Below are 16070 nucleotides of genomic sequence, written 5' to 3'. Positions count from 1 at the left end.
TAGAGAGGAAGAATCAGACAGAGATTCTAACTCTTCACTATCTAAAACTAGAAGAAAGCTTTGGATAGAAATATAATTTAAACTATAGATTCTTCCCTGTCCTGCCACATCTAATACATGAAGCTTTTAATTCCAGTGTTGATCAAAACATTAAAAAAATGCTAAAGCAGTTGCAAAAATATTGCTTTTGGAAACATAATTGCAAACTATTTATAATAAAAAAAATACTCTTAGATGACTTTATTGATTTCCTTTTTTTAGTTCTGAAAAATGATTTCAACAGTTACTTACAGAACACTTACTTCAAAAATGTATAGAAAAGAGCACCCTCTACTGGGAGAAGCTTGGAATAACAACAATATAGATAATTTTCTATGTAACGGCTGTTCTTATTCAGTAAAGAATGATAACCCTTATGCCAGTGTTGGACCTGCATCGCTACTCTGAAAAGCTATCCGCGTTCATAATTGTTTGACATACAGAGAGGAGGCGATGTGATGCCTCCTCACCATCTATTTTAACCCCATAATTGCCACACAAATGTGCCAAAACTACATATACTGCACACTGTTATTCTATAGCTGGTGTACACCCCACCTGCATTTTAACAGCTGCAGTAAAACAACATGTTTTGTACTCTAGGCATCGTCTATGCCTAAGTAGGTCCATCTACATGTAGTCTTAGGGCTCATTGAGCTATGGTGATCTGCTTTGATTAATGCAGGCCTAACGCAAAGACACATGGATAACAATTGCTCTCTATGTGCCCTGTTCTCACCATACAGGTGCATTGCATAAAACTACATGTCATTTTCATAATCGATTAATCGGCCGAAATCCTAAAAAAAAATATTGTGCCATTTTTTCGTTTCCTCCCGGGGACACCAATAATGGGGTGCTATTCCTCCCGGGAACACCAATGATGGGGCGCTATTCCTCCCGGTAACACCAATGAAGGGGTGCTATTACTCCCGGGGACACCAATGATGGGGTGCTATTCCTTCCGGGAACACCAATGATGGAGCGCTATTCCTACTGGGAACACCAATGATGGGGCACTATTCACCCACTTCCCAGGAACATCAATGAGGCACTATTCCCCCCCTCCCCCTCCCAGGAACACCAATGGGGCACTATGACTATTCCCCCCTCCCTCCCAGGAAAACCAATGATGGGGCACTACTATTCCAGGCAACCACCCCCCGGAACACCAATGATGGGGCACTCCCCCGCCCCCTCCCCAGGAATACTGTTAGGATGGGGCACTGGTCATAAAAATTGTACTGTTTTTACTGTGTTATTAGCCGCTACCTTTCACAATGAATGTGCAGCTCAGCAGCTCGGCTCTCCTCACAGCTTCTTGCCCTCGTCTCTCTGTTCCCTAGAGGCAGCGGGCGGGGCTGAGAAGATCAGTGGGGATGACATCAGCGAGGAAGGAGGACAGGCGCTCCACGGACATGCGGCGGCGCGGACGTGCATGGTCACAGACAGAGGCGGCGAGGACACAGGAGGACACTGGATGGAGGATTTATTTAAAGGACGGACAGGAGCAAGGTGCAGACCAACTAATCGATAATGAAAATCGTTGTCAACATAATCGATAATATCGATTAATCATTTCAGCCCTAATGTCAATGAGCATAAATAGAAAGCACCTATAATGATTATTAAAAGGACGAATAGAATTTTGTCAGTTGATATGGCCTGCACAGAGAAAGGCATGGGAAAACACAGTTCGGTGTGCAGCAGACCACATCAAAACACATTAAAAAAAAGCACATGCCAACACATATGCGTTTTCTGTGCATTTTTATGCAGATTGTGGGGCGAAGGAACCTAGGGCAAAGTATGGCAAAAGTATTGCCATATAAAGATTCTTCCGCATAGCAGACATCCTCCAATGCCCCAATATACCTTTATTGAGCCTCCTTCTCAATATCCCCATCATGTTCTAGAAAAATCTACAGTTCCAAGCACGGTTTGACCTCAACATTATTCTTGGCTTTCCACAATGCACTGCACAGTGTCTGAGCAATCTTTTGTCAAGTTCTAGCACTGCCATATGGAAGCACTACATAAATAAAGGCTTTTATTAAGTGTATATTTGCATAGGGTTCTCAGGTGTCTTGCAGAAGCACTTTAGAAGAATAGAGTAAAGGCTATGTTAAAGTATGACGGAGCACTGAATGGTGCCTGGAATACAAAAAAGCTTTTACTTACATTATTTACTTGAATTCTAATTTTCTACATTTGTACCATCCCCAAACATTGGTTAATAGGCCAGTTCCCTTACTAGGGGCCCTATGTGTTAGTGTGTCTGACACCTAAACTACCCCGTACATCAGGGGTCTCCACACTTTCCGAACAAAGGGCCAGTTTCCTGTCCTTCATACTTTGAGGGGGCCGGAATGTGGACAGTGGGAGTAGAAAATCCCCTGGAATCAATGGGAGTAAAGAATGCCTCATCATTGGTATTAGTGGGAGAAATTTTGCCTCATTGTTATTATTCGGGGAAGAAATAGTGCCCCATCATTGATGTCATTGGAAGGAATATTTCCCCATGGTTGGTAGTAGGGGAAGAAATAGTGCAACACCATTAGTGTCATTGGGAGGAATAGTGTCCCATTGTTGGTAGCAAGGGAAGGAATAGTGTTCGATCATTGGTGTCAGTGGGAAAAATAGTGCCCCATTGTTGGTGTAGAGGGAACAGTGCATTTTATCAGTGGGAAGAATAGTGTCCCAAGGGCCTGATAAAGGAAAGCAAAGGGCCACATCCGGGCCGCAGTTAGGAGATTACTGCCATACATACTCTACACTGCTAGGTCACAGTCTTCAATCAAAGGACGAACATGAACTCTCACTCCACAACCTAGTTACATGGGGCAACAATCCAATGTTCATCAGTTGAGCCCCTCAAGGGCCGTGCCACATTCCAAACCAGACTGCAGGGATATGTGTTTCTGGAAACTTTGATGAGAAAGGAGACCTATCAATTCTGTAAGCCCCCCAGACTGAGCAAAGTCCTTACTCTAAGAGGCCATGCAACAACCAGCAGCAAAGAAGTGACAAATCCATGTTCTTCCTTTTTCTATTTCATTACAGGAACATAGCTGGTAACATTTTCACATGGCAATGTCCACTTAATAAAGTGCAAAATGTTATACTCAGCGCTGCTCCAACAAAGTCTATGAAACAACAAAAAAGTGCCTGTGCAAATATATAGTGCAATCAATAATGCAATAAAGACTATCCAACAATATAAAGTGCTTAGTGCAAATATAGTGCAATCATATAAAGTCCATCCATATATATGGTGTGCTGAACATGTGCAACTTCTACTGTGCAGATCCTGGTGACACTACGTGCGCCCCTCTTGGGTCCCCACTCACCAACAATAATCTTTCAAATCGCCAGGTATATTCTGTATGTAGGTAAGTGTATCCCCTTCCTTCCACCAGAGATCTTTAAATCACCAGGTATATCCTGTGTGTGGGTGGGGGTGTCACCTTCTTGCTCTTCCAATGATGAGGTTTCCATGGTGCGGACATATTGATGCAAAATACTTCTGAAGATGCTCACTGGGAGGGGCAAAACGCGCCAAGCGGGGACACACAGAGGAGACATAGTGACGGTTGTCTGCACGCCAAGGTGGCAAATTTTGCAAGTTTAAACCTCTTTGATGTAAGTGTATTGACAGTTGATTTTAACAATAAACCTAACAGCATTACACTATGCACTGTTTCCCGTTATTGGTATTTCACATCAATACGTCTACACCATGGAAACCTGATCATTGGAAGAGCAGGAAGGTGCTGCCCTCACCCACACACAGGACATACCTGGTGATTTAAAGATCTCTGGTGGAAGTAAGGTGATACCCATACCTACATACAGCATACACCTGGCGATTTAAAGATCACTGGTTGAAGGTGATACCCTAACCCACATACAGGATTTACCTGGTGATTTGAAAGATTATTGTTGGTGAGTGGGGACCCAGGAGGGGAGCACGGAGTGTCACCAGGATCTGCACAGTAGAAGTTGCACATGTTCAACACACCATATATATGGATGGACTTTATATGATTGCACTTTATATGATTGTACTATATTTGCACTAAGCACTTTATATTGTTGGATCGTCTTTATTGCATTATTGATTGCACTATATATTTGCACAGGCTCTTTCTTTGTTATTTTCATCATTATTTTCATCATTAATTTGTTACCATAGTGCGGGCATCTCTTATCAATGTCCATTTAATAACAGCAGTTTGAATGTTTTAACTACTTAATGGGGTTTACACCTGAATAGACCTAGATGCTCCCTGAGCCTAACCCACTGGGGGGGGGGGGTCCTCAGTGTTCCCCACCAGGGGAAGAGCAGTATACAGTGTTCCTATATATTGGCAAGGAAGACCTCAAAACAACCCCAACTTTCCCACAGGGGCCAGGAACAAGAACACTGTATGACCACCTTGCAATACGTCTCACTAACACCAACCAACCTCTAACCGCCTGCCACCCATGTGACCCTTCCTATTTCCCCCCTAAAACTCCTCTATACTGTACATTTTAAATTTAGCATTTTTTTAATTGAATATGGTGGTATTGCAAACAGCAAAGCCAAATGCAGTAACTCTTATGCCCCGTACACACGATCGGATTTTCCGACAACAAAACCATGTTTTTTTTTTCCAAATGAAGCACGGCTAAAAAAGGTTTGCAATCACATGAAAATAGATTCCAGGGGGGGATATAAATAATAATTGAAAATAACTTGATAAACAATGGTAGCACCTCAACAATTTATTAAGCATAATTTGTAGTAGTAGCAATAAATACATAAAACAGTATATAGTAATAAAAGGTTACAATTCAATAATACAGATACAATGTTAATGGTGATATCAATTGCTGGTAAAATTCATGTTATTAAACCTTGGAATCACATGATTGCGATATGTAGCATAAGACTAGGGCTCTACGCATATCGTGGAGATGTCCACTCATCAGGAGCGATCACAATTGGTATGTATCTATAAAAGAGCAAGGGGGCAGAATGAACAGGTGTTGAACACTCGGGAAACACAGGGCAGAGAGGGGATACAAAAATCCACGACACTCTTCCCTGTATGTAAATTGGGTATAGGGCACATAATAATGTTGTACACGACTGGAGGTACCAAGGCAAAACAGGCATCCCCGGGAGCTGAGGCTGCAAGCCATAGCCATACCGAGGCCAAATGAGAGCAATGTGGCAAAATCTGTGATGATGTAGTCCCCATTCAAGTTTCACCCCCCCAAAAAAACCCTTGTTCTCATACATGTTCAATAGGGATGGAGGCAGATGAATCTACCCATTCAATGCCTCATACAAAGTCCCATTCTTTCGTTCTTTTCTTTGTTTCCAGCAATTTAGGGATGGAAGCACACCAGCTAAGTTAGCATATGGACGTTATCTATTTTTACTATCTACATGGCATTTTGACTCTTTGTTGACATTCTGGGTTCTACTTTAAGTATTTATCTATGGTTGTGTCCTGATTGGGCAGCGCCAGGACTGTGTGTAAATGTAACAAGCCAACTGTCAGCTGTCAGATGGAAATAATCTGGTGGCTTTGCAGCTGCTAGACCAATTTCACACATTCCCACGAATGCCTGTTGCACCCCCTGTGCAACCCCCCCCCCCTCAAGTTTCCTGGGCTCCATCAGCAGGTGCCAACAGGTAGAAGGAAAAGAAATCAGCGAACATCCCTTTGCTGATCTCCACTTCCTGTTAATAACCCAGACATGTAAAACATTAACTCCGGGTCTTTTTGTCACTTTGATGAAGTGCGACCTGCACTCCATTAGCTTCACTGGAGGACAGTTGAGACATCAGGGGTCTTTTAGACCCTTGAGGTTTTAAAAAGAGAACCTGCCACCAAAAAAATGCATCACATGGGGATTTTTTTGTACTCTATGTAAAAAATAAAAAGTCTAGTAAAAAAAATTTTTAAAAAATAAAATTAAAATAATACATAAACGTTGATTGCGCTGTACATGTTACATATCGCTATGCACACCAGAGGGAAAGAAATAATTCTAGGCCCATTATTCATGGTTAACTCTAAACTGATGACCTGTAGGGGCTTTTAAAGAGTCCAAACACACAAAACAAACCAAGTGTAGCACTGTTCCCACTATTCCTATTCCAATAGTAACAGGTGAATGTATGTTCTCCGCTCTAGGTGTTGCAGATCTCCCACAAGTCCACTGGGTGGCGGACATAAATCTGAAAGTATATAAGGCAAGAGAGAGCACACGGCAGCCCTAGTGTATTACCGTTTAATTGATAAAATACAATATATAGAAACAAGGGTTGCACTCACAAACATCCGGTGTAAAAAAGCATGAACAGATCCATAGAAGCCTCCTCTCCTTGTCTATAAAGATCAGTTGGCTCACAGCGACTTGCGGCGTGGTGAAGGGTTGTATCTGTAAGCATTCGATAAGGAAACCCAAATGAACTCTCTTGCTGGCCCCCCCACACACACAATCTTGCCTCTTTTCAGGGCAACTAAAACCTTGAGATCCATTGATTTCTCCCTAAGTTTAGCCTTGTTGCACTTTTCTCTTCTACCGCTAGGTGGCAGGGTACTTGGTGGTACTAGATATGAGAAGGGCAACCCAAGGTCAGGTTATGGGTATATGGGGTATCTCACCCAATGGGCAGGGGTTTTCTTGAATCCCTTGGCCTGCTAGGAGAGCCTTCATATACGGGTGGAGTTATTTGATCTATGTTCTGTGCCACCTGGACGGCTGTCTGGGTGGACGTGTGTCGAGTGCCTGGGCTGTTGGGGCCTGAGATTGGGCCTATCCCGGGGGGGCGTCTGGCTACTAGGCTGTCTGAGGGCCTATCCAGAAGCAAGAGAGCAGGGCAGGGTTGGTACTGCGACTTGCAGTCCAACTAGAAGTGCCGGTTCTGCCAGCCAGAGAACCTATCAGTGGTCAGAGATCAAAGGGAAGCTGTCGCCACTAAGGGACCAATCACCTTATTGCCAGGGACCACAGTGAGTAACTGAAGCAAGTACAGGAGCAGTATTCTCACCGAACGGGCACGGCGGAGAATCGGGAAACTTTAGGCAGTGATCAAGTCAGGGACCCAGCCAGCGGAGGTGACGCTTGCAGAGCAGCCTTGTGTGTCAAGCCAGGGACCGAGCAGGCCAGTAGGGTGAAGCTTGAGAAGTATCGGGAGTGCCAAGCTAGGGACCCAGCAGAGAGGCGGGGATGACGCTTGAGGAAGATACCACCATAAAGATTGAAGGAGCTCAAGGAACTCAGTGTCAGTGAATCAGTGGGTCTAGTGAGAGACCAGGAGCTCAGTGGGCTGAAGAACTACAAGGAGAAGTTGTAGTGAAGGTGAAAGAACTGTTACATTTTGTGTTAGGAACTGTTAAAGATTGTTGCCATAGGAGACAGAATTCCTGCATGTGCATATGTGGCTTCTTGCTTGAGACCTTTCCCTGCATGGCTGTCCTCCTATTAAAGAAACGAAGTCTACTAATTGAACTTGCAACTACTCAAGGGTGTCCTGGCTCTAACCCTCTTTCCCCCAAAAAGTTTCTAAGAGAAATAAACATCTCTTTTGCGTTCAAGAAGTGTCTGGCGCCCAATAACTTTATCCACCTTGCACCCACTATGCCTCACAGCCCACTACATACAGATGGAAAAGAAGATTCTGATATAGAAAGATTTCAAATGTGTGCCACATCCCATATAAAACATGAAAAAGAGAACCCCTAAGGTGGGATTTTGAAGGCACTACCAAAAAGAAAAATAGAAATTTACAAATATCATATAAATTTATTGTAGAAAAATACATAGAGTATAAAACATAACGGATACAAAAATTCAGGAATACATAAATTGGGGATACAGAAGGATATCAGCTATCTCTGGCCCTGGAGGTTCTCATTAGACTGAAGGAGGCCGGAGACCTTGCTACACAAGTGCTAATTCTCATTTACTTTATTCAAACTCTGTGTATGTCATATGTATGAAACAATGAAATGTCAAATAAATAAAGTGCATGAATTGATTGCATGCAAAGTTGTGTTATGTGAATATTTCTGGGGAGCCGGTCCATTGCTCTCATCAGATCCTTAAAGGTATCCATGACTCAAAAGAAGTTAAAGTGGTTGTAAATCCAGTGAGTCATAGCAACCAATCACAGATTAATTGATTTAATCTCCTCCTTGCAGCCAATTAACATGGATTGCCTACTAAATCAGTTCAGTATTCTACTGTGATCCCTGCTATTAATCATGCATGGACAATTGGACTCCACCCTAGTCATTTGATGTTAGCATAGAGATTTGCAACATTATAAAGAGGTCTTAAAACTTTTATCACATGCCGTTTTAGACATTAGTATTATTGCCATGATAGTATATATTGCAATAGTGTTTATAGCTGTGATAATATAAGATTGGAGTTAGTGTCAGGGATAAGGGTCAGGTCAGGGGTAAGCTATCAGGCAAGTTTAAAGTAACTCCACTTTTGTGGGGAAAATAATATTGCAAATAAAAAACTAATATAGCATTTACAATTGCTACATAAGCCATTATGTAATTCAATGTTGCTAAACATGTTCCTTTTAAAACAGCAGTACTGTGATTTTCTGTAAAATGTAATGGATTATGGCAACTAAGAGTGTTCTGTACACCGTTGGTGTACAGAACACCTCCAGAAATGTCATTTCCTGCTGGGTGAAGAAATCTGCACTAAGATAAAGGTCAGGTTTTAAGCATCATCAGCAGCAGATATGTCATTTTTGGTGAGACTCCCTAAAGCTGACCATAGATGGATAGGATTTCAAATGAAAATTCTTAGGAAAATTCTCAGAACATTTAAATAACAATCAACAGATTTTGTTTGCTTTTAACATTCGATTTTGGAATGAATGGACTTTACCTGAATGAAAACCACATACACTGTTAGAAATTCCTTGATTCGAGGAACATTTTCCATCCTGCTCCTTGGAATTTTTTTTCTCTTTGTAGTTGAAAAACAAACAAACTTTCTCAGAACATTCTTTTTCTAAGAATTTTTATTTGAAATTATACGCATCTATGGCCAGTAGGGATGAGCCAAACGATCCCCCTGTTTGGTTCGCACCAGAACTTTAGAACATCATGAAAGTTCGGAACCAAATAACCATAACCATCATGAAAGTTCGGAACCATATATACACATGCACACACACACGCATTTGTGTTTGATTTTTGGGGTGCACACCCTAATGCAATAGGCTGTACGCACCTATGCTCTGTGCCCTGATTGGGCAAAGCTTTCATTGCTTCAGCCAGTGCATTGTGGTCGTTCACTGGGCCGAACAAACGGTCGAACGACCCTATAATTCGGTTGTTCGGAGAATGTCCAAACAGCCAAAGTTCAGCCTAAACTCATGCTCGGGCCGAACCGTTCACCCATCCCTAATGTCAGCTTCAGGTTACTTTAGGACACCGAAACCTCTCATCAGAACACTGACAGTGTACCAGCTAATTAAAATGAATTAGTTGCCCCCTATTCGGAATTAGTATCCAAAGATACAAAGTGGAACAAACATCTTTTAGGAACATGTAGGAATCTCAAATTGGAACATGTAGGAATCTGCAACAAAGTTTGTTAAAATCCATGAAATATACATAGATCACCCAGATTGTTTGTTTTCTTCTCAACAAATGTGGAGTTGCTCTTTAAAGGCTAGGGTTATACAGTATCTTACTAAAGTGAGTACACCCCTCACATTTTTGTAAATATTTTATTATATCTTTTCATGTGACAAGACTGAAGAAATTACACTTTGCTACAATGTAAAGTAGTGAGTGTACAGCTTGTATAACAGTGTAAATTTGCTGTCCCCTCAAAATAACTCAACACACAGCCATTAATGTCTAAACTGCTGACAACAAAAGTGAGTACACCCCTAAGTGAAAATGTCCAAATTAGGCCCAATTAGCCATTTTCCTCCCCGCTGTCATGTGACTCGTTAGTGTTACAAGGTCTCAGGTGAGAATTGGGATCAGGAGTGTTACATTTGGTTATATCGCTCTCACTCTCTCATACTGGTCACTGGAAGTTCAACATGGCATCTCATGGCAAAGAACTCTCTGAGGATCTGAAAAAAAGAATTGCTGCTCTACATAAAGATGGCCTAGGCTATAAGAAGATTGCCAAGACCCTGAAACTGAGCTGCAGCAGGGAGGCCAAGACCATACACCTGTTTAATAGGACAGGTTCCACTCAGAACAGGCCTTGCTATGGTCGACCAAAGAAGTGGAGTGCACATGCTCAGTGTCATATCCAGAGGTTGTCTTTAGGAAATAGATGTATGAGTGCTGCCAGCATTGCTGCAGAGGTTAAAGGGGTGGGGGGTTAGCCTGCCAGTGCTCAGACCATACGCTGCGCACTGCATCAAATTGGTCTGCATGGCTGTTGTCCCAGAAGGAAGCCTCTTCTAAAGATGATGCACAAGAAAGCCCGAAAACAGTTTGCTGAAGACAAGCAGACTAAGGACATGGAATATTGGAACCAAGTCGTGTGGTCTGATGAGACCAAGATAAACTTATTTGGTTCAGATGGTGTAAAGCGTGTGTGGTGGCAACCAGGTGAGGAGTACAAAGACAAGTGTGTCTTGCCTACAGTCAAGCATGGTGGTGGGAGTATCATGGTCTGGGGCTGCATGAGTGCTGCTGGCACTGGGGAGCTACAGTTCACAGAGGGAACCCTAATTTTTTCCCAGAGCTCACAATTTCAGATTTAAATTTCATGTCAGGCAGTCAATGACAATGACACATTTGACAAATCATGGTCCAGGTTAAGCTCCATTTGATAAAAAGCAGACACGTTAGAAGGTATGCAAAGCATCGTGAACCATTATTAGTCTAGGGTCCTCAAAAGACTGCTAATTAGACTCTGTTGTAAATGGTCAAGTCACGGAGAGCAGTTGAGGAATACACATCTATTAGACTGGAGGTAATGAGTGATATTGATCTTGACCTGAACTTTTATACATCTCAAACTCTCTACTTGCACTCGTTTTCCATAACTCTTACAGTATTGGAGCTACCTTCCAAAAAAGTGGCTACACCAATATATAGGAAGATACCAATCTATTGGACACCAAGCATACCTAATTTACAAGATCCAGAGGCTTAAAATGAAATGGTATGCCTTATAAGAGCTATACATAAGATCTACAGTATATCATATATGGTATCTAACTAATTGTAACTTCATCCTGCTAAATAATATCTTGGTTTGTGTATTGTAAAACCTTGTCGTTGGGAAATATACAGTATACTGTATGTGTGCAGAATAGCTGGCATTAGGGGTGTGTCTACTTGCCATAAGGCCCCTTTGACACTGGGACGGGAGGTGTGTCGGCGGTAAAGCTTTACCGTCGTTTTAGCGGCAGTATTCGGCCGCTAGCGGGGGTAAAAAAGGGTTAAAAACCACTGCAAAGTGCCTCTGCAGAGGCGCTTTGCCGGCGGTATTGCCGCGCTGCCCCATTGATTTCAATAGGCAGCAGCGGTGTATACACCGCTCCTTCACCGCTCCAAAGATGCTGGTAGCAGGACTTTTTTTCCTGTCCTGCTAGTGCACCACTCCAGTGTGAAAGTCGCCAGGCTTTCACACTGGAGACACAGCAGCGGCTGTTTCGGGTCGGTTTGCAGGCGCTATTTTTAGCGCAATAGCACCTGCAAACCGCCCCAGTGTGAAAGGGGTCTAATAAAACACTCCAACACAGCTACCAATAACCCCTCAGACCCTTTAACTGGATGAAATTAATTTTGTAATATCCTCTCCAGGGTCAGGAAAAAGCTGTTGCATTTGGACGCTGGAACTCTTGTTTAGCACCAAAATACTAAGGATATTGAGAGTCATTTTTCTGAGGGTCAGTGGTTCTGGCGTATGGCATTTGGCTCTTGCAGGAGTAGTACAGTAGTACCTTGGATTACAAGCAGAATTCGTTCCAGAAGCATGCTTGTAATCCAAAGCACTCGTATTTCAAAGCGAGTTTCCCCATAGGAATCAATGGAAACTCAGATAATCCGTTCCACTATATATGTGTATGCAGTATCGCATGTGGCCAGAGGTGTGGGGGCACCGAAAACACTCGGAGACCACTTCGGGAATAGAGTGTCTCCGAGCATCTGAGTGGTCTCTGAGCGCCCCATATTTGGGTGGTCATGACAGCTACACAGTGTAGGTTGGACTATACAGCCAGGAGCAAGAAGCATGAGGAGCGATCTTGAGTCCCTGAGGGCCAGTTTACACCACAAAAATGTGCTCCAGATCTAGTCCAGGTGCATTTCGGATTGTGTTTTAACACTTTTTTTCTGTTTTTGCTTTAATGCATTCCAGTACAGTTCTGTGCAGGAAAAAAAGTAGCATGTTTTACTTTTTTTGGGGGGAACTGAAAAGCACTGGAACGCACTGTGCTGGTATGAACTTTGCCATTGAAACCCATATAAACTACTTTCCATGCTTTTTTGATGCACAAAAAATGTACTGCACTGCATGTGGTGTGAACAGGCTGTAAGGGATTTTAATTGGTATACATATTTTTTTTATTACAGCAGAGATATGGTTACTTTACTCACAAAAGGAAGAAGACATCTTACTGCAGAAATAAGCTCCCTAGTTGTCTGTAGCAACTAATTAATTTACAGCTTTTCTGCTTTCTTAATTCGAGTGGGAAAAAAAGAACCAGCACACAATTACCAAGTAATCATATGCTCTTCACTTTTCTAAACTGAACCAGGAAAACAAAAAAACCTAACATAGCCTAACACAATATCATAACCAGTTACTGTGTATCACTTGTATATACTCCCTTTGTACTGGGAAATTTGCATTGTTATGAGAAAATGATCATAATAAGAAATGTAGTTAAAATAACCTATACTATCTTTAGAATTTGACCTTCCTGTGTCAGATAAAGACAATATTGTAAGTGCTTTATGAACCTTCACCCACATGATAAACATTAAATCTACAACGCTGTTCAAGCTGTAGTTTCTCAAATGATCCACAGGGTGGCGGACTCTACACGTGGAATAAGAAACTTCAACAACAAACAGAAAACTAAAGACAAATGCAGCCACATATTAGATTTAAAAAAATGTCTTCTCAAAACAATTACCCTATATTGTTTTTGCTTGTTAAAAAATGAAATGTGCACCCGCCTGTCTATTCCATATAAAAAAATATTTTCTTCAACCAGGAATTTGCTAGGGATGTAATTGTACAAACTTAGAATTACATGATTGCATGATTTTGCACTTACAGGTCCTTGCGATCTGTAGAGAATTGCTTTTCAGAAATGTTTGACAGGCAGTGTGAAGGCAAGAAGACATCTCCTCACGGCCTGTTTTAACCCCGTAATTGCTGCACCACCAAGCCGCAACTGTGTGCATTATACACAAATGCAGAGTGGTCGCTGCTCAGCCATAACTACTTGAATGGGCCGCAATGTAATGTCACATGCCTGATAAAAGAGTCCTGCGTGGCCCAAAACGTTGCAATTTTTGTGATGTGATTGTTTCAATAAACTTTTGGATGCTTGTAAGCAGGTAGAGTTTATGCTACCCCAGCAGGGAGGGTTAGTGTAAATTGAAATAGTGTGTTTCCCAGGTATTTCTTGGTGAGCTTTCTTGGGTCAGAACCACTGGTACTGTGCTGTATAAAAATGGGACAGGAGTCCGATTCAAAAAGCACAGGGTGCACGAGAACAAGCATGTAGGAAGGTTGCTGCGGGTACAGTTCCTGTACCCTGTCCTGTTAGCCTGCTAAAAATGCTGAGTCCGGAGTGACGATTAATACACATCCGCCCTCAGGATCCTGCTACAGCCTGGTGAAACTTCTGCGACTTGCAGTCCGCCCTGAATACGCCAATCATGGATACTACCACCACATACCTTCCAACTTTTTGGGAATGAGGGACACCTATCAGCAAAAGTATGCAGGCCTAGGACACACCCCTTTCCACACCCCCTTAAAGGAGAATTGTACAAAAAAAAGATTGGTTAAAGCCACAAGTGCTTTTTTTTACCACTACTATATACTATTATATTGGCTTTTGGAATTTACAAATGCAGCAATTTAGAAATCAGATGAAAGGTTTAGCAGTGGGAAACACTTTTTGATAGATAAAAAGTGCATTTTATATACAACTATATAGATCAGACCAAAATGAGGGACAAATGAGGAGGAATGAGGGACAGAGGGACATTGTTCCAAATCAGGGACAGTTGGGAGCTATGTCACAATGGACTCTGCCAATGATGGACTCTTTCTTGTGCAGGTATCGGGCAGCCACAAGCCTTAGTTAGGGATTACGGATGTTAGGAAAAGACTGTACTTTGTTCTGTATGCTGAAAGTTTTCAGTAAAGCTTTTGAAACTTTGCCTTTGCCTGGTCTGAAGTTACCCAAGAGGTGTAATGCAAGTGTAGCGCTGGTAGATTTTCCAATCTACCGCTTATATGTAAATTTAGTGGGTCATCTGTACATCAGCTGTACATAGTTCAGATTCAATTTACTGTTAGATTAGCCTCTGTTCTAGTTTGGCTGTGTTGTGTGCAGTTCCGCATTCTGCCTGTGGGTGTCGTTGTCAGTCTGGGTCAGTGTTGGAAAGCAACAAGCTGAAACATATGAGTGCTCTTCTGTCCGGTAGACAATTCGGCGGAGGTGGTCCTCCGGGTTGCATTCTGGGAGAGAGTATTTATGGGGCAGACGCCATGTTTCTGGGAGCTTTACCTTTTGGCCCTCCTGGCCTAAAGGTATGTGTTAGTGAGTTCTACCTCACGGCCCTCCGGCCTGGAGGGTTGCGTTGCGGCAGCCGTGCGGGTAGGCCCAGAAGCCTGTCTGGGGCCTGCTATCGCTGGGATGGTCCTGTGCTGTCTGTCCTGCGGGAAGAAGCCGGACAATCGGGAAGATCCAGGGGAGGACCCATCTTGAAAGGGACCATGCAAGGCTGGTCTTAAGAAGGGCCTGGTGACTCGATTGGAGGACGCATCTTAAACTAATCTACCGCACAAGTACTGCCGGGTCGGCTTAAAGGTTCTGGTACTGTGTTTGCTGTTTATCGAAAAACTACTACATCCTGTGGCAGAGGATTGTACAGTTTTGTTTCACTCAAGTCTGTGGCAGAGACTTTTTGTTCGTGCTACGTTCCGGCTGCTAGGTTAGTGAGACAGACCTATCCGGGCGGGCAAATATTTAATCCTGAACGGAGAATATATTCACCCCTGAGACTACGATTCATTAGTGCTACACCAAGAAAAGGTATTTGAACTTCCCTGCAACTATTCTTCTACCTCTTTCCTGCTACTTCTTCCAGTTATCTCCCATTAAAGCATTGGAAAAGTACTCAAGTGACTGGTGCCTACATTGTTTGATAAAAAGGTTAACGTGGACTTCAAGTTCAGTGTTGGTGAAATTACAGGTAAAAAGGTGACGGTAACAGCCCGCTTTAAATCAGCAGCTCCACCGTGAGTTAGTGCTACACAAGTAACCAGCACACATAGTCTGCAGTTTTGTCAGCTAAACACATTGGGGTATGAAGATACTGTAACACTACAAGAGTTAATACAGTGTGAAGAAACAGTGATTACCAAGGGTTACAAAGGTATCTCTAGCAGCCTGTCATTATGCGTGTACATGTGCCAGGTGGTATAGCTTCTTGCAAGAAGAGTTGTTATCCGCACTCTCTCTGTGATCAGGTCCATCTTCCATAGTAACAGGAACAGACCTGCACTGCAGAGGTCCCCATCCTGTACACAGGTATGGAAGAGGAAAAGTTAAGTGAAGTGAATGCATTGAGTCTGCGCTAGGTGCACGGTGGGGCTCCATACCATTACTGGAAGTGAGGTAACAGGGATACGCTGGAGAGGTGGAGAGGGCAAGGGCTCTGCGTATCCCTCCTAAATGCATCAGTGACTGTGGTGATGTGTGTTACATCAAGAGAGTCAAGTAGAGTTCAGTTTTCAGTTCAAGTAAAGGTACCCCATGTCTCAGA

Source organism: Aquarana catesbeiana, linkage group LG09 (assembly GCF_042186555.1).
Source record: "Aquarana catesbeiana isolate 2022-GZ linkage group LG09, ASM4218655v1, whole genome shotgun sequence".
In the NCBI taxonomy this organism is placed as follows: domain Eukaryota; kingdom Metazoa; phylum Chordata; class Amphibia; order Anura; family Ranidae; genus Aquarana; species Aquarana catesbeiana.
Note: the sequence above shows the minus strand (reverse complement) of the source record.